At 49.1% G+C, this 27026-nt stretch overlaps 1 long non-coding RNA gene across 2 annotated transcripts; it reads right to left on the bottom strand.

Moving 5' to 3' along the window:
• Positions 1-376: 376 nt before the first annotated feature.
• On the bottom strand, positions 377-22922 carry LOC126087103 (uncharacterized). Of its 2 annotated transcripts, none has more exons than XR_007519641.1 (3): positions 22587-22922; positions 5628-5812; positions 377-1197 (listed from the first exon to the last, which is right to left on the bottom strand). It is a non-coding gene; the product is annotated as an uncharacterized LOC126087103 (long non-coding RNA). The 2 variants fall into 2 exon arrangements; XR_007519640.1 differs by having other exon boundaries at positions 22651-22922.
• Between the last annotated feature and the right edge of the window lie 4104 nt (positions 22923-27026).

The raw sequence follows: 27026 nt of genomic DNA, 5'->3' as shown, positions 1-27026 counted from the left end.
CAGCAACACAGGGACTCCCCCACTCCCCCAGGGAAAATTCCAGGATCTCTGGTGTCCCCCAACAGCCTGTACTCCTGCGAAAGGCAGATCAAGAGAACAGGTTTTACAGTTAGTCAAAGATGTCTGTGGTTCATCACGTCATCGAAAACATTCCAAAACCCTAGGGCGAGGTGCAGTATAGATGCTCCTCTCAGCAACCTGGCTGTGACTGGGGCTGCCCAGGCACTCCCTACCAATTACCACTGACACTGTGAAACCTGGAACTTCATAGCTCAGGACCGAGAAATCTGGAAGAACTTGGAATTAAGGAAAGGGAAGGGGGAAAAAAAAAAAAACAGCCAAGAAAGCAATTAGCAACTGAGTAATCAGACTGGACGTTTTTATTATTACCTTTGCAGCCAAGGCTGGTAATAAATATTTCCAGCATTAATTATGAGAAGAGACGGATCTAGCAAGCTTTCTTGTCTCAAACTCTGGGGCTAACTTTTTTCCCCAAGCTAGTGCTGGACCTGGGGTATGAACAGAGCTAAGGCAGGTACAATAATTAAGAAAAGTTACATTCATCCTGGTTGCCACATCTTCCCCCAGGAGCCTCTTTGCCAGTCTCTTCCTGGTGTCTTAGTTATTTAGTGCTACTATAACAGAAATACAACAGTGGGTGGATTTAACAAACAGAAATTTATTTTCTCACAGTTTAGGAGGCTAGAAGTTCGAATTCAGGGTGCTGGCTCTAGGGGAAGGTGTTCTCTGTCTGTTGGTTCTGGGGAAAGGGCCTTCCCAGTCCCGTGGTTCCTTGGTGACCTTCAGGGGGTGTGGTATCTACCTTTCCCCATCTCTGCTTGCTTCTCTGTAACTAATCTGCTTGATTTAGATCTCAAAAGAGACTGATTTAAGATACACCCTACACTAAAACTGCCCTATAAAAAACCCATTCCAAAATGGGATTACGACCATAGGTATAGGGGTTAGGATTTATCGAACATATTTTTGGGGACACATTCTATCCATAACATCTGGGATAGTTTTCTGAATTATGACATCATGGACAGAGCCTGCCTGGCACAGGAAGTAGCGGTTAGGGTGGCAGGTGGAGGGCTTCTGCAATTTCAGACGGCAGTATGGTTGGAAGTGACATTGGCTGGTCCATTCGATGACAATTTCTTGAGTGTCATTCCTGTGTCACCACCGAGTCTGAGGCTGTAAAACAGAAGTGAATGTCACAGACCCATTCTTGCCCCTGTGGGTTGACTGTCAAGTGGCAGAGGGGATGGTTGTTGTTGTTGTGAGGTGCCATCGAGTCAGTTCCAACTCATAGTGACCCTATGTACGACAGAACGAAACACTGCCCGGTCCTGCACCATCCTTACAATTGTTGTTATGCTTGAGCCCATTGTTGCAGTCACTGTGTCAATCCATCTCGTTGAGGGTCTTCCTCTTTTCCACTGACCCTGTGCTTTGCCAAGCATGATGCCCTTCTCCAAGGACTGATCCCTCCTGACAACATGTCCAAAGTATGTGAGACGCAGTCTTGCCATCCTTGCTTGTAAGGAGCATTCTGGTTGTACTTCTTCCAAGACAGATTTGTTTGTTCTTTTATTAGATACTAATAATCAATCATACAAATAGCTAACCCTTGAGCCCATTGCTGTTGAGTAGATTCTGACTCACGGCGTTCCAGAGTACAGCAGTGCTCTATAGGTCTTTCAGTGACTGTCATCTTACAGAACTAGACTGCCAGGCCTTTCTTCCAAGGCACCAGAGGCTGCATTCAATCCACCGACCTTTTGGTTAGAGGTCCAGTGTAAACCAAGCCACCGAGGGACCTTACAAGTAGCTATGTGATTACAACAAGAGCTCAGGTTGCTGGAGCAAAGGGCCGGGTACTAGGAAGAAAAGGTTTGTGGCAGGAGGAGAAGGGTGTAGTTAGGATTCTTCTCAGAGGAAGTGGCCTTCAAACTGAGATCTGGAAGGTATGTGTCCTCAGGAGAAGGGGGTAAAAGATGGAGCCAAGCAAAGAGAACTGCACGTGCAGAGGGGCTGTCCCGGTCCTGGCTGGAACATCATGGGGTGAGGGGTTATGGGAAGGGCTGGGTAGGGGGGCAGGGGTCAGCCCATCAGGGGCCTCCTGGGCCTGCGAAGTTTCGAGTTTGTCCTAAAGCCATAGGAAACCATTCAGGATTGTAAACTAGGGCACAGGTGACAGATTTCACTTCAAAAAGAGCACAGTGGCTGCTGCGGGGGAGAGCAGGTTGGAGGGGGTGAGGAAAGGTGAGAATGGATGGACCACGTTGGGGGCTGCTGAGATGACATGTGGGCAGCACCTCCAGGGGACCACAGTTGGGAAAGCCTCTGGTACTTCTACAGGACCGTGTTCACAGCTCTCCCCAGCCAGCTCCATCCCAGGGCCTTGTTTCCTGGAAATATCCATTAAGATGCCTCTCTATGGGACAGAGGAGCCCTGGTGGAGCAGTGATTAAGAGCTTGGCTGCTATCCAAAAAAAGATCTGGAGTTCCAATCTACCATCACTCCCTGGAAACCCTATGGGTCAATTCTACTCTGTCCTGCAGGGTTGTTATGAGTCGGAATTGACTTGAAGCCAACGGGTTTGGTTTGGTTTTCTGTGGGACAGGGGGACCGAGTCATCCTGGTTTGCCCAGGATTTGCCTGGTTTTGGCAATGTAAGTCCCCAGTCCCTGGAAATTCCTCAGTCCTGGAAAACTGGGACACCTGGACACCCTTAAATGGGGCAGTCAGCTTCCCTCACAGCATGGGTCTTCCTCTTAACAACTTCTCTCTCTTAACAACTGGAACACAGAATGAGGACTCAGAGGCTAATTTGCTGGGTGGCCTTGGGCAAGTAATTTGGCCTCTCTGGGCCACTGTTTCTTCATTTGGAAAATAAAGTTCGCCCTGAGAGCTCTATGATCTCCTAGTAGCTCTGATTTCTTGGCCCAGCTACCCCATTTCAAAACTTAATCAAAGCACAGAGTCACCCCCCACCCCCACCCCATCCCCAGTAGAGAAGACAGGGCCCACAAACCAACGTGCAGCCTCAGGGCAAAGCACTTCAGGGCTCCACACCTGGCAGTTTGCACTCTACTAACTGAATCCACCCAGTGTTACCTCGGAAGAAAGGCCTGGCCATCTACTGCCAAATGGGAGTAACAGTTGTTACCTCATGGCAGTGTGAGGACTAAGTTAAGTGATGTCATTCTCTGTGTTTGGCATAACTAGATACTCCGTAGTTGGAAAGTGTAGATATTCTGGTTAATGAAACAGTATGACTGAGAGTTATGAGATCTTCTAAGTAGTGACTGCAATTTTCAAAACAATTGGGATGTGATTAAGCACCCTAACATCTCAAATTTCACAAAATGTACCTTCTCATAGAATATATACACTATTAAGATTGCCTTTCATCTTCCAAGAGTTCAGTGCCACAAGGTGGAGACTAGGTCCTTTTTGCCACCGTTCCCCCACAATAAATATTTGTTGAGTTGGTTGAGGTCACATCTTGCCCCTTTAACAGATGGGAATGCTGAGGCTCAGAGAGGCGAAAGTTCCTATCAATAAGTGGTGAAGTTGGAATTTGAACCTGTGTCTGATTCAAGTCTTGTTTTCTCCTTTAAGTGGCCTTGACTTCCCCATGGAGTGCAAAGGGAGGCCAGGACTGATGGGGGAAGGGGTACAGGGAGGCAGGATACCTCCCTGTGGAAATCCATCCAGGGGGCAGCCCTGGCAGGCCTGGCTGGACCTTCATGTCCATGCAAGCCTTTTGGATGTATCTCAAGCCTGCTACCCAGGCTGGTCCCAAAGACACCAGCCATGGAGTAGGCAGACCACTCCGACATCCTTGAGAGAAGGGTGGCCTTTACTTCTTTTTTTTCTTATTATGAAAAATTTAAAGCATGTACAGGAGTAGAGTGTACTTGGTACAGTGAACCCCAGCTACCCATGATCTAACTTCAACTGTCACTAACTCTTGGCGATTCTTGATCTATACCTCCACCCCTTGCTCCCCCAACCCATGTTACTTTGAAGCAAATTCCAGACATAAAATAATTTATTTTGCAAATATTTCAGTATATAACTCCAAAAAAAAATAAGGACTTTTTATCACCTATTAAAATTAAAAGTAATTGTTAATATCAGCAAATATCCAGTCACTGTTCAAATTTCTCTGGCTGTCATACATGTTTTCTTTACAGTTGGTTAAAATCAGGATCTAAATAAGGTTCATACATTGTTGATTACTTTCTTAGATCTCTCTTAACCTGTAGGTTCTCCCCACTCTTCCTTTTTCTTCTCTTGCAGTTTATTTGTTGAGGAAACTGAACTGTTTGTTCTGTAGAGTTTCCCACAGTCTGATTTTTCTTATTGCATCCTGTAGTGGTGTTGACCAAGAATATTGACTATATTGTTGACTGCCAGAAGAATGAACCAATCAGTCTTAGAAGAAATACAACCAGAATGTTCTTTAAAGTGAGGATGGCTGGACTTCGACTCGCTAACTTTGGACACTTCATCAGGAAAGACCAATCGCTAAAAAAGGACATCATGTTTGATAAAGTAGAGGGTCAGTGAAAATGAGGGAAATCCTCTATGAGATGGACTGACAATGGCCTCAACAATGGACTCAAACATACGAACAATCATGAAGAAGGCTCAGGACCAGGCTCTGTTATATACATAAGGTTGCTGTTGAGTCGGAGTCGATTCGGTGGTGATGAACAACAACAAATGATGTTATACACGTTCTTCTCCCCACTGTAGTTCTTATAAATATCTACGTCTGTGCGATCCAATATGGTAGCCTCTAGCTCTACATAGCTATTGAGCACTTGAACTCATACAACCTACAAAGTGAATTTTTATTTTATTTTATTTCACCTAATTTACACAAAATAGCCACAAGTAGCGACCCTCTTGGACAGCGCCACTCTGGAAAGTTACTTAATGTCTCCAAGCCTCACATCTGTAAAATAAAGAGTAATAAGAGTTACTGCATTGGGCTGTTGCCGGGATTGTTGTTGTTGTTAGGCACCGCTGAGTCAATTCCAACTCAGAGTGACCCCATGTGACAGTGTAGAACTGCCCCGTGGGGTTTTCTAGGCTGTAATATTTATGGAAGCAGATCGCCAGGCCTTTCACCCGAGGAGCTGCTGGGTGGGTTCTTACCACCAACCTTTTATTCAGTTAGCAGCCAAACGCTTAACCATTGAACCACCTGGGATCCTTGTTGCTGGGATTAAAGGAAATGTATACAAAGTGCCTGGCACGGTCAAAGCAGTCAATAAAACGCTGCCTATTTTCTTTCTTAACACCAGCCTGTCATTCTTTTTAAAAAAAATAATTAAAAGCTCAACTGGAAAATGAGTGCACCCTACCACAGAGGTGAAAAACTCCGAGCTGTACTAAAGAAACCCTCAGCAAATATTCCTTAATTGTCAAAGTTCAATTGTAGCAGGAGGTTATCAGTTACAAAGGCTGTATTTCATTACAGATCTAGCCGCAGCTCAATAAATGAAGCAATCACTCAAAATAACATGTTGCTTTAATCCCCTCTCCTGGAACAATTTCAAGTCATTTGGTTTCATATTACCACAGCCCTTGAAAGACAACTCACATTGGCCGTGTCTCTTTTCCCTCAATTCATCAGCCCCTTCACTGGAAACATCTTTGCATCTTCTGACAGGCAGGAGGGAGGCTTCCAAGGTGAGCCGGCCTCTTTTTATCAAAATCGGAGCATTTTCCATGCACTGGCCTTCATGCCTTCCACGTTTCCTTTGCAGAAATAACTGGCAGGTTTATCTGCAACCAAGACAGAAAGAGACCCCTCTCAGCAGCGCAGTTCTGAATGTTTAATGCTAACCTCGCTGTGGCTCTTCCATTCTCTTCTTCTCTCTAGTGGTTTATAATCTCACAGTAGAATTTTGTTTCCACTAGAAACTTGGCACTGGAGGTGTCAGCCTGGGAACATATTTGTTTGTGTAAATGAAAAGAAGAACATGTTTGGACCATATTTAAGTTCTACCCGCACTAAAGAAATAAATACAGAGTTGCACAATGCTGCTCTCCGCTGGGTCCTGGCTCACCTCCCCAAACTCTGTCTTTGTTTATAAAGCCCCAAATAACAAGAGCTCTGAACAGCCTATAAAACCAGAAACCAGTTGCTTTTGGGTCAGTTCTGACTCATGGCGACCCCATGTGTGTCAGAGTAGACCTGTGTGTGCTCCGTAGGGTTTTCCATGGCTGATTTTTTGGAAGTAGATCCTCAGGCCTTAATTCTGAGACGCCTCTGGGTGGACTCGAGCCTCCAGCCTTTTGATTAGCAGCTGAGTGTGTTAACGGTTTGCACTATCCAGGGACTCCCTGGACAGCTTATCCCCTAGAAACGACAGGGATGGCCTCGGTGGCCATGTCCACCCCACCCAGGTGCACCTAGAAGCCCACTTACCTCAATTCAGGATCTAATTCCACTCACCTACCTTCGAACTTTCTTCTTGCCAATGTGGGCAGCCAAAGGAAGCTAATACAGCTGGACCAGACTAGGAAGCAGGAATGAGCTACCCTTTCTGTCTTCCTTCCCTGCCTCCCTCCCTCTTATGCTTACTTCCTGCTTGCTATGTATCAGGAGCTGGGGTGCAAAGATGAACAGGGCCTGGGATCCCATCTCTGAAGTCCCCACTTACTGGAGAACAGAAACAAATCATTACAAATGTAACGTGGTAGGCATCGGAGCAGACGTCAGGCAATTTGCATGCTCGATGCTCCGTCCATGGCAGAGGGCAGTCTGGACAGGGTAGGGGAAGGGAACCCTGGGGGGCAGGGGAAGGAGAGGTGGGTGTGGCGGGATAAGGTAGGAGATAAAGGCTACAAAAGTCGGGCGGGGCTTGAAATCCAAGCGAGAGTTGTTAGCTCTGATTCAGTGTAAATTAGGAGCCACCAAGGGGTAGATGTGCCCGGGACACACTGGGATAAGAATAGGAACACTGAGGGTAACCCACCCCTTCCAGTTTCACACAATCCCCGAAGAGGGAAGCCGTCCCCTGGTCCTAAACTAAGACGCTTTGGGCCGCAAACAGAAACTTAAGTTGATTTCACCAAGGTAAAACAGGGGATTTATTCACTCGAATGGCTAAGATGGTAAGAGAACCAGGCAACCAGGATCTTGAAGGCTGCAGAACCCGAGGCTCACTTATGCTCCCGCCTTCCCCATCTCCCATTCTCCTTCTCTGTTTATTGGCCTTTATCACTGGGCCCATGGGTAGCGCCAAGCCCGCCTCCTTACGGATGCCAGAAAGGGTCAAAAACTACTGTTCCCACCTTCTCCAGTTAGGAAAATTCTGGATTGGCCTAGCTTGGATCACATACCCATATCTAGGCCAGTCATTATGGCCCCGCTCAGAAGTGGACTGCTGCGATTGGTCGTATTGAGTCACATGCCCACACCTGGACCAATCACTATAGTCCAACTGAAAAGTGGGCTGCTGTGATTGATCACTTTGGGTCACGCGTCTATGCCTGGGCAAATCCTGCGTCCGAGAGAGGATTGTTGAGAGGGGTCTAAGTTTGGCCGTATTTCTACTCCTGTGGCTCAGAGGCCAGGTCTGTTACCAGAGGTGAGGGAGAGAGTGCTGGCAGGAAAAAAAAAAAGCTTCCTCTTGGGCCTTCTCCTGGTTGTGCTTCTACGTTCATGGCTTTACTCAGACCTGTTGTCGTTCGTTGCATTATTTTAATAGAATTTTAAACGTTTTTTCATTCTTTGCTTATTGCCTCCCTGCTGAAAGCTCCATGAGACAGGAACCACATCAGTTATGTGAACCCCTGTAGTGCTCATGCCGACGTCACCGGTGCCTAAAGCTGGTGCAAAGGGTAGGTGCTGAGCTGCTAACCAAAAGGTCAGTGGTTCGAACCAATCAGCTGCTCCCGCAGGAGAAGAGACCTGTGAAGATTACAGTCTAGGAAATCCTGTGGGGCAGTTCTATAGGGTCACTGTGAGTTGGAATCAACTCCACAGCACATAACAGCAGTGTACAGCTGGTACTCAAATAGTTGACTGAATGAATGAACAAATGAACAAATGGCAGGGCAGGAAATGGGAAGATCTGCAAGGTCCTATTCCCTTATCTGTTCTCTCCTTGTGAGTCCCTGTCTTCCTCCGTCGCCCCTTCCGAGTCGTGTTGTATACCCATTTGTGACAAGGCTCTGTTAATATAAGTGCACCCTTGAGTGTCATCCCAACACACTGGAGGTACTCTCTGGGTGTGCTGAGCAAAGCAGATTTTAAGCTCTTGGGTTGAGGTAGGAACAAGGAATAGAGTTCACTTGGTTGGTGGAGACTACCCTTTGAGAAGGATAATGGAGCTCTGTCTGAGCTGGAAGAAATCGGGTGCCATGGTAGATTGGCAATGTCCATCATGGTCACCTGCCTCTTGGGCATCCCTGGTCCTGCTAACCAGAGGGCTTCTGTTCTGCAGTCTGCAGCCCTGTCATTTGCTGTGATATCAGAGTCCACTCAGAGTACAAGACAAAACCGTGTGGCCAAACCAAACAACCGTGGGCTTTTAGAGAAGAAAGCTAAAGACAAATGGCTATTTTTCTAAGTACTTACAACCCACATGTCAGCTGGGGTCATCTTATTTTTGGAGATTCAACTGAAATTGGCTTGAGCCCCGTCCCACATGCCATGGGAGACCCAAAATTCTTTGGAACCTTTCCAGGCATTGGGGGTGAGGGGTGCTAATGTCTCTCCCAATCACCCAAGGCTCTAAATTCCTGTGTCCAAGGAATCAGTTCTGCTTGGGCACCCTTTGCCCGCCTCAGGGCAGGGCTGATCTCACAGGCATAGGACTTATGCACAGGACCCCACACTTGGTTGAATGCTCTGTCACCGCCTTGAACGTCTTAATAATTTTCAAACAAAGGGCTCCGCATTTTGATTTTACCCTGAGTCACACAGATTATGTAGCTGGTCCTGCCTCACTGAAGGGCTGTTTCTTTTCCATCTCACACTGACTGGACCCTGCCCCAATTCCTCCAGGCTCTCCTAATTCCATCCACACAGGTGGGGGAGTGAGGGCAGAGGAATGGTGCAAGGGCCAAGTTCCTAAATGGAGGGCAGGGTTTGGGGTCGGGGAGAGACATAGGCAAACTATGGCCTATGGGCCAAATACAGCCCCACTCCCAGTTTTTGTAAATAAAGTTTTATTGGAACATAACCACAGTCATTCATTCATGTATTGTCTATGGCTGTCCTCATACTTCAGTGGCAGAGTTGAGTAGCTGTGACAGAGACTGCATGGCCCACAAAGTCTAAAATATTTACTGTCCTTTTACTGAAAAAGTTTGCTGACTCCTGGGATGGAAGACCAGGCTTGAATCCTAGCTCATGACGCCTGGGTGGGTGACCTTGGGCAAGTCAGTTCATCTCTCTAAGCCTCAGTTTCCTCATCAGTAAGCCAGAGATCATAGCAGTACCTCCCTTATATGTTCCTTGTGCAGCTACAATGACTTCATACATGTGAAGTGCCTGGTACATACAAAGCACTCAATATACAGTGGTGGTGATGAGGTTATTTAGGAGCCATGGTAACTCAATGGTTAAACACTCAGCTGCTAACAGTTCGAACCCACACGGTGGCTCTGCAGGAGAAAGCCTTGATGGTCCGCTCCCGTAAAGATTACAGCCTAGAAAACCCTAAGGGGCAGTTCTGCTTCATCACATGGGGTTGCTTGGAGTCAAAATCGACTTGAGGGCACCCAGCAATAACATGATGTGATTTAGAAAATAAGGAAAACAGCTCCTAAATCGTAGGGCTGTTATCTGAAGCAATGGAGAAAATGCCTGTGCAAATTGCTGGCAAAAAAATGTCTAAACGTTTTATCATTGTTATAAATATCTTAAATGTTTTTGAAATGATTCTTTGCTTCTTAGTAACATATAGTTTGGAGCTTTGAGAGTGTAGACTAACTCTAATTTTGGAGGGAAGAGGATCTTTAATCCAAACTGTCTCATGTAACAGCCCAGGAAATGGTGTCCCCCAATCCCTGGCTGGGACTTGAACCTACGAAGGAAAAAGCCTGAGCATTTTTTCAGTTGTCCCGTGTGTCCTCCCCATTCACAGGCACCCCTGAATCCAGGCTCGTATATGCCTTTAAATACCTGCGCTGTCTCCGTGTTCCCACTAGAACCAGTTAAACAATAATCTGCTACAAGGTGTTGGCACGCAGGGTGCTCTCTGTCGGGGCAGGGGGTGGAAGAGACCTGTGTCTGTACACCCTTTAGGGGCTCCTTAGAAGCCTGCTGGGGTAGCCAAGGCTGACACTGCCCCACTTACAACCTGAGTCCCCAGAAGGTGTTATTTAAATAGGTTTGGTTCGGGAGATACCAAAAAAACAAACTAAACCGATTGCCGTCGAGTGAATTCCAACTCACAGCAACCCTCTAGGACACAGTAGAACTGCCCTATTAGGTTTCCAAGGCTGTAAATCTTTACGGAAGCAGGTTGCCACATCTTTCTCCCTCAGCAGCTGGTGGATTCGAACCACTGACCTTTCGGTTAGCAGCCGAGCCCTTTAACCACTATGCCACCAGAGCTCCCTCAGGAGATACAGCAGCCTCTAATTCATTTGCTTTCACAAATATTAACTGAGCATCTAGTATCTGCCAAGCCTGGGATACAACAAGGAATGAGCTGTGGACCTGCCTTCAGCATCTGCCCCTGCTTGCCTCTTAACGGGGACAACAGACAGACACATAGACATTTGGGCAATTCCATCCTACAGTGAGTCTTAAAAACTCTCCCCCAGGATTTTAGTCCTACTACTAAATCCCAGTGGTGCAGTGGTTAAGAGCTCAGCTACTAACCAAATGGTCAGCAGTTGGATCCACCGGTTGCTCCTTAGAAACCCTATAGGGCAGTTGTATTCTGTCTTATAGGGTCACTATGAGTCAGAACGGACTCAGCAACAAGGGGTTTGGTTTTGGTGACTACACATTCTAAGGAGCCCTGGTGGTGCAGTGGTTGAAGCACTTGGCTGATAACCAAATGGCCAGCGGTTCGAACCCACCAGCTGCTCCATGGAAGAAAGATGTGGCAGTCTGCTTCTGTAAAGATCACAGCCTTGGAAATCCCATGGGGCAGTTCTACCTTGCCCTATAGGGTCACTATGAGTCAGAATCGACTTGATGGCAGTGGAATCCCTGGCTAGTGCAAACAGTTAACATGCTTGCTTTCAACCAAAAGGTTGAAAGTTCAAGTCCACCCAGAGGCATGTTGGAAGAAAGGGCTGGCAATCCACTTGCAAAAAAGTCAGCCATTGAAAATCCTATGGAGCACAGTTGTACTCTGACCTATATGGGGCCACCAAAGTCAGAGTCAACTCAGTGGCAACTGTTTTTTATTAAACGCTGTACTGATTAATTGAAAAATGACTGTGGCCCTGGCTGTATCAATGAGAGCAACTGAGTGACAGCTTTGGAGTAAGTTAGATCTAGGCAGGATCTGTGGGGGACCTATGCAAAATGAAAATTCAGGACCCCTGGGTCCAAAATCATTAAGAATTTAAGACGGCGACAGCAGAACATTAAACCCTTCTAAGCATGAGGCGCACGCCCATGAAACCACTCCTGGATCTGGGGTCAAACGGCTTTCCAGCTGGATCCTTTAGACATATGTCTTCACCTGCTTGAGCTCAGTTTCCTCATGTGAATGAGGAGATGCTGACGATGCCCACCTGAGGACCGGGCTGTGGCTAAGTGAGATGAGGCACGGAAAGCTCTTAGCACGCTCTAGAGGCTCAACGATATCATACTGATGTTCTTGGCCTGCTGTGAAGGTCCCATTGCCTCTTACAATAATTAAAAAAAAACCAAAAACCAAACTCATTGCTGTCAAGAGTATTCTGACTCACAGCAACCCTATCGGACAGAGCAGAACCGCCCAATAAAGTTTCCAAGGAGCACTTGGTGGATTTGAACTGCCAACCTTTTGGTTAGCAGCCGTAGCTCTTAACTACTATGCCACCAGGGTTTTCCCTTACAAAAATAGTTCACACTTTATTATCCTTATGTAATAGCTGACACTTACATAGCACATAGTGCCAGGCCCTGTCCTTAGTTCTTTACAGATGATCATTTATGTCATCCTCCCCAGAGCCCTGTGATGTACGCAGAGGGCAGTGAAGGTTCAGTGGTAGAATTTTCGCCTTCCACGTGGAAGACCCGGGTGCAGCCACCACCCATCTGTCAGTGGAGGCTTGGTGTTGTTATGATGCTGAACGGGTTATAGTGGTGCTTTCAGACTGAGAGACTAGGTAGAAAGGCCTCCCAATACGCTTCTGAAAAATCAGCCAATATAAACTCTATGGATGACAACGGTCCGAATCACGGGGATGGCTCAGACCAGGCAGCATTTTGTTCCTTTGTGTGTGGGGTTGCCATGAGTCGGGGGCCGACTTGACGCAGCTAACAGCAACAACAACGTGCTGTTGGTATGATTTGAAGCAATGTGAAACTGAGGCACATGGAGATGAAGGAAATTGTCCAAGGTCACACAGCCAGCTGGTGGCAAAGTCTACACTCAGACTCAGGAGATCTGGCTCCAGGCTCTGTGTTTTTAACCTACTTGTGTATTCCATGAGTGGACACGCGCAAGCTTGCACACATATGCACTCCTCCCCTGAGATCCTAAACCCAGCACTCAGTGTGGATCGTCCACCATGACGTGTAATTTTTCATTTCCTTGCTTGCTCTTTGGGTTGTCACCCTGGACTCAACTTTGAGCCCCATGAGGGCAGGGGCTATACTTGCTCCCTGCTGCATCAGCGTCACCTGGCTTAGCATGGTGCTTAGCACTGCACCACCCTTTGCCCAGTGAACGAAGGGCGGAAGCAGGGCTTGAGCCACAGCCATCTGACGGGAGAATCAACAGCCACAGTTCTCTCAACTCCAAGCCCATGTGGCTTAACGACTTGGTTCTGGAGTCCCCAACAGCTGCAGAAACCATCTCACCCACTCCTGGCTTTTGTCACTTGGGGCTCTCCCTCCTGTGCGGGGCAGTGGCAATTAGGGGGCACTCTGAGGGCCTAGGGGGTGGGCAGGCTGTGGGGGTCGGCAGCGGGCCTGGGGTGCTCTGGCAGCTGGGCCCGCAGCTGTCAGCCTGGCCTCTCAGTGCCCCATGCCTGCCCCAGCTGGCCAGCTGGGCCCTGCTGCCACCCTCCCCCCCACCCCATGACACAGCAGAAAGTGAAACCAGAGTCAGTGCCTGCTGCTGGGAGTGCTGCTCTCTCCCTGCAAAACCACCACCACCCTGTGGGGGCTGGTGCCATAATGCCTGCATTGAGCCCCGGTAACCCGGCAATGCGCACACGACTCTGGGACAGGGCCTTCTTAAGTCTCCCCATTTCACAGAGAAGACTGAGGCCCAGAGAGGTGCCCTGGCCACAAAGAGAATCATCATGATGCTAAAATGAAAAAAATAAATAAATAAAAATGAGGGACAACTCAGAAATGTGGCTTGGGGCGGGGCGGGGTCTGAGGTCTCTGCTTACAAGCCACCTTCCTTCTTATTGGTGTTGGTGAGTAGGGAAGGGCTGAGATCCCCCACCCCAGGAGAGAGACACGTGACACCCCGGTTGTCATGGATGAAACCATCCATGGATTTGAATCGAAAATCCACACCTCCCTTTCCCTCCAGCCCCCCTTCCCCGCATGCCAACTACACAGGTGCAAAAATTTCTAAGAGAAACATAAGAATTCTCCAGCAAGTTGACCTGTTAGCTGATTCCAACGCATAGTGACCCCACGTATAAAGAGTAGAACTGTGTTCCATAGGGTTTTCGAGGCTGTAACCTTTTGGAAGCAGAATGCCAGGCCTATCTTCGGAGGAGGCTCTGGGTGGATTCTAACTGCCAACCTTTCAGTTAGTAGTCAAGTGCTTAACCATTTGCATCACCCAGGGACTTCTAATTGACCTGTCCTTGTTGTGCCGTCAAGTTGATTCTGATTCATGGTGGCCACCTGTGTGTGACCTTTCAGAAGCAGGTCGCCAGGCGTGCATTCTAAGGTTGTTGTGTGCCATCGAGCTGATTGCAACTCATAGCAACATCACCATCTTGATTCATCCCATCTTCAGTCCACCTGTTCTATTATTTACTTAACATTTTTCTTTCAAGCAATCCCCTCTTTTTATACCATAAATTGATATAAAAAGGGACCCTTGGCAATGAAACTACTCTGCAAGATCCTGTAATGGTGGACACCTGACGTTACGGATTTGTCAAGACCCACAGGGCATGTGAACTACCAAAACCAAAAAAAGAATAAAATAAAAACCAAATCTGTTGCCGTTGAGTGGATTCCGACTCATAGCGACCCTACAGGACAGAGTAGAACTGCCCCGTAGCGTTTCCAAGGCTGTAAATCTTTATGGAAGCAGACTGCCACATCTTTCTGCCAAGGAGCAGTTGGTGGGTTCCAACTTGCTGACTTTTCGATTAGCAGTGGAGCATTTCACCAGTGCGCCACCAGGGCTCCTATGAACTACAGATTCTAGTTAATACGAATGTATCAATATTGGTTCATCAGTTGTAACAAACGTACACACAAATGCAAGATGTTAAGAGAAGCTGAGCCCAGGAGGAGGAGGGAGCATGACACCTCTCTGTACTTTCCGGGCCATTTTTCTGTAGACCTAAAAGTCATCTAAAAAATAAAGTGTATTTTTTTTTTAAAAAGTAACATCATAAAAGGGATAACCTCAAATACGCTCTAATATATTTAAAAAAAAAAAAGTCCTACAATATAATTTTTTTAAAGGACCCTTCTATCTCTAGCTTAAATGAAAAAACAACCACTTGCTATAAATAGACATTAGCTGTGCAAAGAAACATCTATTAAAGTAATTTACATCTTGAGCCATGTACCACTTAAAATCATCAAGTGGTTGTGCGTATCAGACTTGGGGAGCTCCTATTCCAAGCCGAAGGTTTCATGGATGAGGAACTGGGGCCCAGAGAGGTTGAGTCACTTGCCTAGTGTGACACAGCAAGAGAATAGCAAAGCTTGGACTGGAACGCAAGCCTGGCTGACACCGGAAACCCATGCTCACTATCTGCTGTGCCCCTCCCTCCTGTCTGAGTTGTCTCCACATATTAGATGTGTGTTAGTAAATATTAGTAATAACACCTTCTACGTTTAATGCTTTTGCGTCCCTATTTTCCACGCACCTTCACAGCCTATCCATCACTTGATCTCATTATAACCAGTAGGTACCACCCAAGAACCCTTTAAGGCCAAAGCAGGGGGTGTCACCCCTCCCTTGGTGGGTAGGGAAACTGAGGCAAAGAGCAGGAAGGTAGCCTCAGGGAGCTGTGGAGCTCAGGGCCCCCTGCCAACGGGAAGATCCCAGAAGCCCGGCTGGAAGGACCAGGCAGAACTGTGAACGTGAAATTCGCCTTGTCAAACAGGTAACACTCGTTTCTTTTCTACTTTCTCCACCTCCCGTCACAAACCCCAGACGTCCTATTTCCCAGGCCTGATCTCCATGTTCCGCCCCTGGAGGGCAAAAAGCACGTTTACCAACCATGTCTGTGGATGGCGTCTTTTTATTTTTCATAATGGTCACCGGTTCTGAGTGCAGAAAGGGGAGCCCTACAAAGGGGCCAGGGGAACTGTGTTGGGAGTTTGGGGAACACCTTTCTCTCTTCTTTTAGTTGCTGGAGGAACTCAGAGCTGCAGTTTTTCACGGCCGAGCGAGGCCAGCCCAGAGACCCCTGAGGAATACTGCAAGAGCAATAAGGATTTTTAGGGGCATTATGATAGTGGAATGGAAACACATCTGCCCCCAAAAGTCCCTCATTTTCCCTGCGGTAACCAGCCAGCTGGGCAGGAAGTGGTGGCTCTTGGAACACCAAGAGCCAAAACTACAAAGGAAAAAATGTACAAAGTTAGAGCAAACTTTAAACAAGTGAAGGCTTTCATCGTGTACGACGGCTCCGGTCAGGATCCCCAAAGGGACCCCGTTCTCTCCTTAGTTGGCTGAATGTGTCCCGAGGCGGTAGCTTCAGTACAGACTTGCCTTCCTCTACCCACAGAAAACCAAGGGTCTGGAATCCTAGGGCAGGTTTCCCAAATCATTCCAATAATTATTCCCTAAAGCCAGGGGACTGGAAGGAGTCTATGACGTTTCCCCAAGACCCCAAAGAGCTACCCCAAACCCTCATCAACCATCTAATTGAACAAATAATCCATAAATAGCTTTTCCTCTGGAATGTGGAAAAATTAGACGACTTGGAGCCCCAGAGGAAAATGTCTGGAAAGCATGCGGCTCTTTCCATAGCCAAAGACCAACTGAAGGTTGAAGGCCTGGGTGGGGGAGTGACCACAGACGAGGTGAAAAGGGAAAACTCATGGAGTATTATTCAGCCATAAAGAGAAATGAAGTCCTGATACATGCTACATGGAGGAACCTTGAAGACGCTATGCTGTGTGAATGAAGTCCGGCACAAAAGGATGAATATTGTATGATCCCACTTATCTGAAATGTCTAGAACAGACAAATGTATAGAGACAGAAAGTAGAGGAGTGGGTGAGGGGGGAAATGGGAAGTTATTGCTGAAGGGGCACTGAGTTTTTGTTGGAGGTGAGGAAAAACTTTTAGAAATGGAGAGTGGTGATGGCTGTACTACAGGGCGAATGTAATTAAAGTCACTGAATTGTACATTAAAAAGTGGTTAAAATGGAAAAAAAAATTTTTTTTTAATTTTCTTTTACCAAAAAAAAAAAAAATTTTTTTAAGATATAATCCCACTTATTTAAAATATCTAGATGAGACAAGTGTTACAGAGGCCATAGTCTTCCAGCGAGTGGGCAGAAGGGAGGGGGAAACGAAGGCTCAATGCTTAGGGACCGCTCAGCTTCTGTGAAGGGTGACGGGAAAATGTGGGACGGATAAGGGTGATGGCTGAACAAAATGATAAACACAGTAATGTCACTAAATGTGAACATTGTTGAAATGGCAAATTTTTTGTTAGGCGTATTTTACCACAATAAAATAAAACAAAAAAAGAGAGGAGGGGGAGGGTCACTGCCAAGGTCCAAGGTGCCCTCTCTTTTCCTTGTCTCAGGCAGGCCACTAACATTTTAGGATTAAGGAATCCAGGCCAGTGTCTCCCCAGGGCCTTGGACCTCCAAGAGGCCTCAACTTACAGGCTGGTGGCCCCAGGCCAGCCAGCACCCCTGGGCCTGGAAGGGGTTAACCCTGCCTAGTTGCTGACACCCGAACACCCGAGGCAGGCAGCCAGTGGAGTTACTCACTCAGCAGGCCAGCATATCACACTGGGCCATCACCAGCAGAGAAGCCTCTGAGAATGGCCCCTGTACATTACTCTGTGAATGGAAGTGACCTTATCATGATGGCAGTGAGAACCGGGCCAAGAGCCTTCCCCACAGACCCAACGCCTGCGCTTGTTGGGTCCCAGGCCCCATGGCACAGCCCAAAGCTCTGGCAGGACCTGTGGGCAGCTGCCCCGGTCTGTCACCACCAAATAGGCCCACCACCTCACCCAGGCCTGTGAAGGGCGACTCTACACTTGCCATGTAACTCTCAGCAAAGGCTGCTTGGATCTCCTCTCTCTCAGGTAGCACCTGAAAAATTCCCCGGTGAACCTGAGGCGAAATATGGCCTGGCCTACAGTGTCCGGTTTGGCCCTTTTCATGCCATTCTAAGATATAATCAGGAACCCACAAGGCCTTGGTGGCCAGGAGTCTGGTTACCGGGGTCAAAGGGGAGGCCTGCGGGTTCACATGACTCAGGGTGGGCACCGCTCTGGGCACCCAACAGTGGGCACATTTGGCGAACAGGTGTGTCACCTGGGAACGCCCACTCAGCTGCTTTCTCTGCTAACCCCAAGGTGGCTCAGAATTTGGTCCCTGCTCTGTTGCTGGTCCAGTGTGCGCCTCCCTCCACCCACCCAAATAGAAGTTGCTGGAGAGCCAAGAGGGCGTCAGCCTGGGCTGCCAGAACACAGATCCGCTCCTCAATCTCTGAGAGCCCAGTTGCTCTCAGGCAGGGCAGATTTGCTCCCAGCCTCCAGAACATCCTGATCTGTTTCCTTTTAGGCATTTGGGAGGCTGCACTTAGCAAAGTGGGGTTCTGCCCTCACCAGAGTCGACGTGGCAACTGGAATATTGAACCCTGGAGAGTCTTTGGGGAGGCTGCCTTCAGGAGCCAAATACCCACTTTCTCGCCAAGAACTGCTACAAGCCGAATCTCAGGAGGACAGACCCCAGGCACCTGTCTGGGTCTTGTTTGGGCTCTAGTGCTGGCTAAAAGGCCACATTTGGACCTCAGCTGGCAGCGGTTCAGACTGTTTTTTGGCAAAGGTGCCCACAGGCCCAGGCACTAATCTTAAGCCTGACTCCAGCGAGAACGTAGTTTTTTGCAGTTCTGCGAGAAAACGTTCACACCACACGGCACGGCTAAGTTAAGGCCCCAGTCAATCACTAACTCCTCTCTGCCTAGCCGAAAGCCTCCAGAAAAGTCTAAATGTGCCCCCTTCCTCCTGTCTTCCCAATGCAGTTTTAAAATGGCTTCTTGAGACACTGGCATCAGGAGTTTTCATTCAGGTGAGTCTGTCTTTATGTAGTTGTGAAGCCAGTCAGGGACATCGGGAAAAAAATTTTTTTCTTTTGTGGTTCCTTAAACTCAGATGCTTCATATAAGTAAGATGATGTAAAATTAGAAACTTTTTTTTTAAAGCTTTGTAAATATTTGCACATGTCACCTACAATTGAGGATGCTGCAAAAACAGCATCTGAACACTGGTTGCTTTGAAGAGACCAGGAAAAACGATGGGTGGGGGGGCTGATGGAGAACCCTTGAACGCCTGTCTATTCCTTCTAAATTCACTTTCTTCAACATCCACGCCTTTCCCTGAAAAGCTTGCTTGGCTACTAGGCCTGAAAATTCCATGGTGGTTTAAATCATGTTTGTGGGTGTCGGTGTTTTTGTGGGGTTTATTTTCATCTCATTCCAGATATAAGAAGCAAAAATGTCTTTACATTTTGCTGAGTTTGGGATGCAGGACAAGAAAAAAAAATCGAGTTGAAAGTAACTCTGATCAACAACATTTCATTTTGTTTGTATGTGCAAGTCTTTTCTGGCAAGGGATTCTAAGTGCCAATTTTTCCTTAACTTTTCCTATAAGACTAATTTCTAGCCTCATGCCTAAAATAGCCGCATTTATTATATCCAAATTATTTAATCCAAATTAAAGGAGGTGGATGGAGTTGATCTGCTATTAGGAAGCTATAAGTTTATCTGGAAAGAATCTTCCTTCTGTTCTTAATTAATGTAAGGCTAAAGAAGAAACAGAAGGAGTGTTCCCTTGTAGGGACTTTTCCAACTTTTTTTGGTTTGAGTCATAAATACATGATTTATTTTTAAGGAAGTATTTTTTTCGTTGCAGCACACCTCGAAATATTTTACCCCCAGCTAGACCCAATTCTTTTCTATCAAAAGATTTTTTTTTTTTTCCCTATGAGATTAGCTATGGCTTGTGTATTGCTAGGAACTAAATTCAAAGTTGCTGTTTTTCCTTTTTTCATAAATCCACACTTCTTTGGGGGAAAAACGGCAACTGCTTAATGAAATTTCACACAGAGAGGCAAAAGGAAAAAAGCCAAAATGTATTCAGCAGTTCCACAGGGAATTTTTTTCTTATTGGGTGAGGGGTGGTGGTGGTGGTGGTAAGAATATAAAAAGGAGCTGTGATTCTTTGCTGAATTAATGACAACTTCTTACTGCAAAACACTGATTTATAATCTCTTCACCATACTACTGTGCCTGTTTCCAGACTGGGAGGGGGGAAAAGTTAGCTAAATATATTCATAATTACATGCCGGTTTCAGAGGGCTGAATATAAGCAATACTGTGCTGTTACAAATGCTGGCATTAAAGCAGAAATCATGTCACATTTAGCCCTACATTCTGTCTGATTTTCCACACTTAACAATTCAGTAATTTTACCGTTCAGCTTCATCGCCTCGATTATAGCTCAGGATGTTGGCGCAACACTCACTGTGCGAGCCTCGTTAACTCATGTACAACACGCTATTTGTACAAGTATCATTAAAGGCTAATTTCGTGAGATAGCCTCCTTCAGCAAAACAAATACGATTCGACAGCCAGTTCTCTCAGGTGCTACGAGGAGGGTGTAAATTCAGCAAAATACAAACACAATTCACAACGTGACAACTCTCCCTCAATGAGCCACGTTGGAATTTCAGGCCACTGAAAATCGTGCTGTTTCATCGTGCCCGTAACAAAGAGAAAGAACTTTGGAAGTCAAGAACTGTTTCTGCCAAAGCCTGGAGCACAAATGTCAACTGTGTGTACCTGTGCCATGGATATCGCACCCTGAATCTTATATCAAGGACTCTGTGTTCAAAAGTGTTTTCAGCTACAGCTCACTTTTCTGGTCCCTGCTGGGAACCTTTGATTTAAATCCAGGTTTGCAAATAACTTTGGGTGTGCAGATGTCTATAGAGGTTACAACCGGAAGGCTGGGATGTGTGTGTGTGTGTGTAAATTAATACAATGTAAAAGGTTCATGTTCTGGACGGGGCATTTGTACCCCCAGCAGAGAAAGACTTCCTATGAAGACATTACCCAGACTTTCCTATAAAACAACATATAGCGAGGTAGCAAGAAATCACAATTCCAGGTGGAAGCAGGTAAAGGGTTGCTCCTTTGACAAGATGTAAAGACAAATCTAATGTAATTACCATTCCTGACTTCAGTAGTGTTTTATTTGGGGGATTTTAAACGCTTGACACAACTGCACATGTGTCGCGTGTCCCTTCAAATCCGGTTCACTAAAACATCTCATTAAACTATTGGGGGCAAAATCGTACTTTCGCCTTCTGACATCTTTTTGGCCTTCCAAGGAGAAAAGCCCTGGAAAACACAGCAGGTCAGCAAACTGAAAACCACACACGTGTAAGGCTATTCCCCTGCCCTTTCCCTTTTGCAGAAAGCAGCCAACCTCTCCTTTTTCCCTAGCTGGTGGTAGATGGGCAGCCTGGGGTGTCAGCTCTCTTCCCTCACCCTCCAGGGCCAGCTGGGGTCCGAATCCTTCGCTGTTTCGAATGACCCCAAAAGCGGGACTTTGTGGGCCAGTTGGATAAAACAAAAACTCATCTTGCCCTCAAAACCCCGATTCTGGGACCACAGCCTCCAAAGCCTAAAGAAGTGGGTTCCCCTGCACAGGCTCACTGCACTGGGCAGGCTGTCTTGAGGGCAGGATTTTGGAGAATCCTGGATAATTAAAGGAATCATTACTGGATTTTCATGCAGGGTCGAGGCAGAAGGGAGCGGGGTGGATCTGCTCACCCCATGGAGTGGAGTGTCTTTTCCCCTCCCAAGGGCAGTCATCCCACAGTCTGACCTGATAGCTCCCCAGAGAAGACCCGAGGTGCCCAAAATGTCCCTTAGCCAATCCCAAAACGGGTCCGTCTTACAGGTCCAAAACCCTCACTCCATCTTCAGCTAAAGTTTAGTTATTTGTGCCCTTAATTGTCTCTCATTCAAGTCAAATTTGCTGCTTACCGAGATTGGGGGAAAATTATTTCCATTTTAATAGCTCAATTAGCCTCTGGGTTCTGGAAAAGCCACCCCCCCCCACACACACACCTTTCCCCACTATTTTAACCCCCCTCCCTTTTTCACAACTTCTCCTAAAAATAAATTATAAATATGGATGTGTCCTCAGAGGATCGGAGCGGCACATTCCAACGCTCCCCTTGGTGACGACTGGAAGCAGGAGAAACCAGAAACACCACTCCCCCCCACGAAAGAAAAACCCAAATGCTTTTTTTTCTTTTTCTTCCCTAACTTTTGCCACAGCAACTTTGTGTCGTCTCGGGCCCTGACACCCCGAGCAGCACCCCGGAAATTAGTTTTGTATTCCAGCCGTGCAAAAGCTAACGTCAACGTGCTATGGCAGCCGGCTCCTGGCGGGGGAGGGGGCGGCCAACTTTACTTTGGGGAGGTGGTGACTCCCTGGGGACTGTCCTCCCCTGCTATCCCGGACGCGCCCAGCGCTCGACCCCCGCAGGCTCCAGCTGACCCCCGGACCCCGCCAGCCCTGCCCGGGCGCACGTGGAGGCGCGGGCGCGGCGGCCCAGGGGCAGCCGGGCGAGCGGGCGGCCTGCTCTTTGCATGGCATTGATATCGGGGTCACGCAGGGAGTCAGTTTCCCTCACCGGCTTTCCGGGGTGGGGGTGGGGTGGCTGGCTCTCAGACACCTCATTAATTCCCAATTCCCAGCCCAAGAGAGGTGGGCGGCAGCCGCGCCCCGATCCCACCTAATTGCCTAACACACCCCTCTTGGGAGCGAAGGAGGGTACAGGGGGCGGCCCGCCCCGCCGCCTCGGGGGACCACAGTCCAGACAAGCCTCTCCCGCCGGGTCCCGGGAGAGCGGTGCGCTGCCCCCGCCGCCACCTCCCCGTGCCTGTCCCCACCCACCCTCCAGGCAGCCGCCCCACACCCCCTTAGCTCGGGGGACCTGGGCACCCACCTGCCGCGGCCCCTGCCCTGGCCCAGAAGAGGGGTGCCATGCAGGAAAAAGGGGGCCGACTCACCGCCGCTGCCTCCTCCGAGGGTGCAGGGGGGCCCCCCGGGGCTGCGCCTTCCAGGGCTCCAGGGAGGAGTGTGCGGAGCGGGGGGCACCCCGCGGGCCCTGCAGCCTCCGCCTCGATTGGAGCCCAGCCTCAGATTCTTCATCACAGTGGTGGGGGGGGGTACTTCCAGAAAAAACAAATTCCCCCTCTCCCCAGACCAGACCGAGTTACGGGCGGGGGGCGTAGACAAGCCTTCCCTGCAGAGCGAGCTGAGCCCACGGGCTGCACCGGCCTCCGCGGTCCGCGGCCGCCACAAAGCCGCGCCCCCGGCCCCCGCCCCCCCGCCCCCCCGCCCCGCGCCCTCCGGCCGGCCCGGGGCGGGGGTTGGGCGGCCCGGGGTTGGCCGCGCCGGGGAGGCGGCGGCCCAGGCGGCCGGGCGACGGGTGGCTCCTCCCCGGCCGGCCGGAGAGAGCGGCCGAGAGCCTGGGAGCCGGGGTGGCAGTGGGGGCTGGGCGGGGGGGCGCCTTCCTAGAAACCCTCGCCAAATATAGTCAGTGGCTAGGGGCATTCCTAGAAATGCGGCGGCGACGTCAGTCCCGACCTGTGGGGGCAGAGCCTGGGGTTCTCCAAACGGGGTGGCGGAAGGAGGGGAAGAGTCCCCACTTCCACTACCCCCATTGCCCGGAGGAGGGAGCCGAGGCTGGGCCTCCCTCCTGGGGGGCTGGCAGGAATCCCCCAAATGCGCTCGAGGGATCCCTGAGCTGGGGATGCAGGGGGCTGGAAACGGGGACACATACACTTAGGATTCAGACCCGCCCCTAGATTTGCCCCCTTTTGGGGGAACACCCAGTGGCCGTGGCAGCAGACACTTTTAGCCCTTCCCCCAAGCCCATCAGCTCCCACCCCAAACAAGCAGTCGGAAGGGCACCAAGGTGGGCCCCCACCCCTCCTCCACCCGCCCAGTCGCGGCCCCCCAACCACCTCCTTCTGGATGACCCGAGGGCCCTGGAAACTCCCATGTTTGAAACTGGACGGACATGCTCTGTTGCCAAGGTCTCCCCAAAATGCCAACCCATCTTCAGGCCAAAAATTAAGTTGTGTGTCCTCCTCCCCAATCCACTGTGTCACTGTGTTGCACCTTTCAAAGCTCCGCTCAGAGCGACGTGCTGGAAATTGGGAGGAGGCATGAGGGTACCTTCCCTACCTGGCAAAGATCTGGTCTCTGGCACTGACACCCCCGCTCCTTGTAAACTTCCTTCTGGTTCCAGCAGTATGGGAGTCTCCCCAGCTCAGCCCCCTGCCTGAAATCTGCTCCACGGACACCCCTTGCCCAAAGACCCCCAGATCATTGCAGAAGTTGCCCCCTCTTTCCCAGAGAGGATCCGGAATAACTGAGACATGACTTGTCCCTGTGCGTGGAAACGTGACCGGACTGAGTCTCCCAAGGATCATAAAAAAATGTATTTGCTGTCCTCTGTTGGCTGCCTAGTGTCACGCTCGGAAAACACATCGCCCGACCCAGTGGCACTCCTGATGCTGCTAGGCATATCCCAGGGTCCCCAGCCAGGGGGAAAGAGCCAGGCAGCCCCCTTCTCTCCTTCTGCCCCATTCCCCCCAGGGGGTGTCCTGGCTGCACTGGACTTTGACCCACTAGCCCTGTGGCTTCCTTCTCTTCTTCCTCATTGAGTCCTAATCCCAGAAACCTGGAGGGCAGTCTCTGGGGAAAGACAGGTTCACTCTGGGCTAGGGGCACAGGGCTCCCTGCAGTGGGATGGTCTCTCCAATAGCGACTCGGAGGCGGGGGTGTGGGAAAAGAGGGATGGGTGGGTCAAAACCCCTGTTAAGGTAAAGGGCTGAGCAATGATACTAAGAGTCACCACTTTCTCCAGAGGACAAACTGTATGCCAAGCACATGGAGTACACTAGCTTATTGAACTCATCCCATTTTTCAGATGAGAACACCGAGGCTTAAAGGTCAGTATTCATGGAACAAATGCCTGCTTGCCACCTAATGCGCCAGGCCATGGAAGCAAACAGGACAGGAGACCTCTACCCTCCAGGATCTCATCATCTCAGGGGAAGGACCCAAGACAACAGGTGCTGCCATAGTGTTCAGGGCATGGACTCTGGAGCCCAGCTGGTCACTTTGAGAGACCAAGGCTGGGCCAGGGACATCCTACCTGGGCACTTGCTTTTGGTCCCCCCTCTGGTGTCATCTCCCTCAAGGCTGCAGTGTCCTTGCTGTCCCCTCTCTTGATGTAGCACGTGAAAGAGGCTGGAAGCTGCTTAACCTCTCTAGGCTTCAGTTTCCTCATCTGTGAAATGGGTTTTATAATCCCTGCTTCATGCAGCTGTTAAAAGTATGGAATGAAAGAAAGCCTGGGGAGGGTATTTGGCAAAAGTTTGTAAGACGCTTGGTTACTTTTGGTATTACTACCTAGAGGAGGGGCTGTCTGAGCCAAGGCCAGAATGGAGGGGCTGGGCCAGTGGCAGGGTGGAGTCCAGGAAGCATCTGGGCCCCTCTAGTGCAACACTGGGCTCAGGGCCTGCAGGGTCTGAGCCTCACCACGTCTGTGTGCTGAGCCACAGGAACCTGGAAGCCCACCTCACCTCCCCCAGCTGGGGCCCTGCAGGGATCCAGGGACAGCTGGATGCAGTAGAAAAAGCAGGCTTAAGTGAGACCAGTAGGCCCCCCAAACGCAGCCAAGATCCCTATTTGTCTTGCACTTTAAAAGCCCCCTGAAAGATACCCCCCAGGTCCCTCTGAGGCCTGCCCTTGCCAGGCCCGTCTTGCCTTCCCGTGACTCAAGCCTGGAATCCGGTTAAACACCGGAAGTGCCGCCAGACTCTGGAAAACAGTGCGCTCTTGGGCCGGAAGCCCTAAGGTCCACTCCTGGCCTACTCCCAGGAAGGGGCCCCACCCACACCCAGGTTTCTGGCCCCAGGGCCATGCCAAGGCCCAGGCCAGAACTGGGGAGAGGCCACACTGGGCAGAGGATCCCTGGGGCGCCTCAGTCAGGATTGAGCCTGGGGAAAGGCCCGGCCTCCTGGCTCCCAGGCCCACAGAGAGAGGCGGGCACAGACCTCACACTGCCTCTCTGCTCACACTGCCACCTTCCGAGTCTCCCAGAATATCAAAAACTGCAGAACTTCCAGGGCAACGTTACAAAAATTATTGCACAACAAATTTTAAATGTCTACATTGAACAACTGTATGCTTTTAAGAAATATGTCTTCTGCCGTCAGGCCGATTCTAACTCTTGACGACCCTAGTGTTACATAGTAGAACTGCTCCACAGGGTTTTCTTGGCTGTAATGCTTATGAAATAGATTGCCTGGCCTTTCTTTCATGGTGCCACTGGGTGGGTTCGAAACACCAACCTTTCGGTTACTAGCCAAGCACAAACCGTTTGCACCACCCAGGGACCTTAAAAAAACGTACACATACAAATACACTGCAATGTAGTTTACGCTAGACATGGAACAATGGCAGAATTTGAGGAAAATTGTTCGAGGTTCACAGGGCACAAGTTTTTTTTTTTTAATTTTTTTTGTTCTTGTTAAAAACATACACAGTAAAGCATATACCAGTACAACAATTTCTACACGTATAATTCTGTGACACTGAATTTAAGTCACACAACCATTCTTGCGCTCCTTTTCTGAACTGTTTCTCCCACATTAACATAAACTTACTGGCCCCTACGGTTCTTATCTAGACTTTTGAGTTGCTGTTGTCAATTTGATCCCATACAGATAGTTCTTAAAGGAGCATAGTGCTCAAGGCAGACATTCTTTACAAGTTAAGCTAAATTATTGTTTGGCTTAAAGGAGACTTCAGAGGATATTTTTCGTTTAACGTTTAAAGGTTATCTCAGGGCAATAGTTTCTTTGGGGGTTCATCCAGGCTCCATGGCTCCAGAAATTCTGGATTCTCATGGGGCACAATTTTAAAGTGGTTCGGTGGATGTCTTCCTCTGCCAACCCCATCAGAATGAGGTTGTGATGACCCCTCCCCACTCAATCTACTGGGGATAATGGTAAGTACCTAGTTGGAAAAGCCTTTCTAAATATGAGGCCTTAGGCCAAATGGTCTTCCAGGTTAGCTCCGAAGTGCCCTGAAAGCTGAAGGTCTTCCCACCCCCAACCCACCTCAGCTTCAGACCCTTTACGGGAGGCTGAGTGACAGAAGCAACTGGAAAGCTGGCCCTTCATGCCTGCCCTTGCCCACCCACCACAATGGTGTTTGTTCCCCATCAGGAAGAGTGGGAATTGGGGTCAAGGGGAGTGAAGAGAAAGTACACTTTTCATGGTCCAAGCCCTCGGCTCTATGATGTCAGGGAGAGTGGCCAGGCTTGCCCTGCCTCCTTAGGGCCTCGCAGAGCCCTTGCAGACCT

This window comes from Elephas maximus, chromosome 12 (assembly GCF_024166365.1).
Source record: "Elephas maximus indicus isolate mEleMax1 chromosome 12, mEleMax1 primary haplotype, whole genome shotgun sequence".
In the NCBI taxonomy this organism is placed as follows: domain Eukaryota; kingdom Metazoa; phylum Chordata; class Mammalia; order Proboscidea; family Elephantidae; genus Elephas; species Elephas maximus.
The sequence above is the reverse complement of the archived record's forward strand: the minus strand, read 5'-3'. Positions and strand labels throughout refer to the sequence as shown.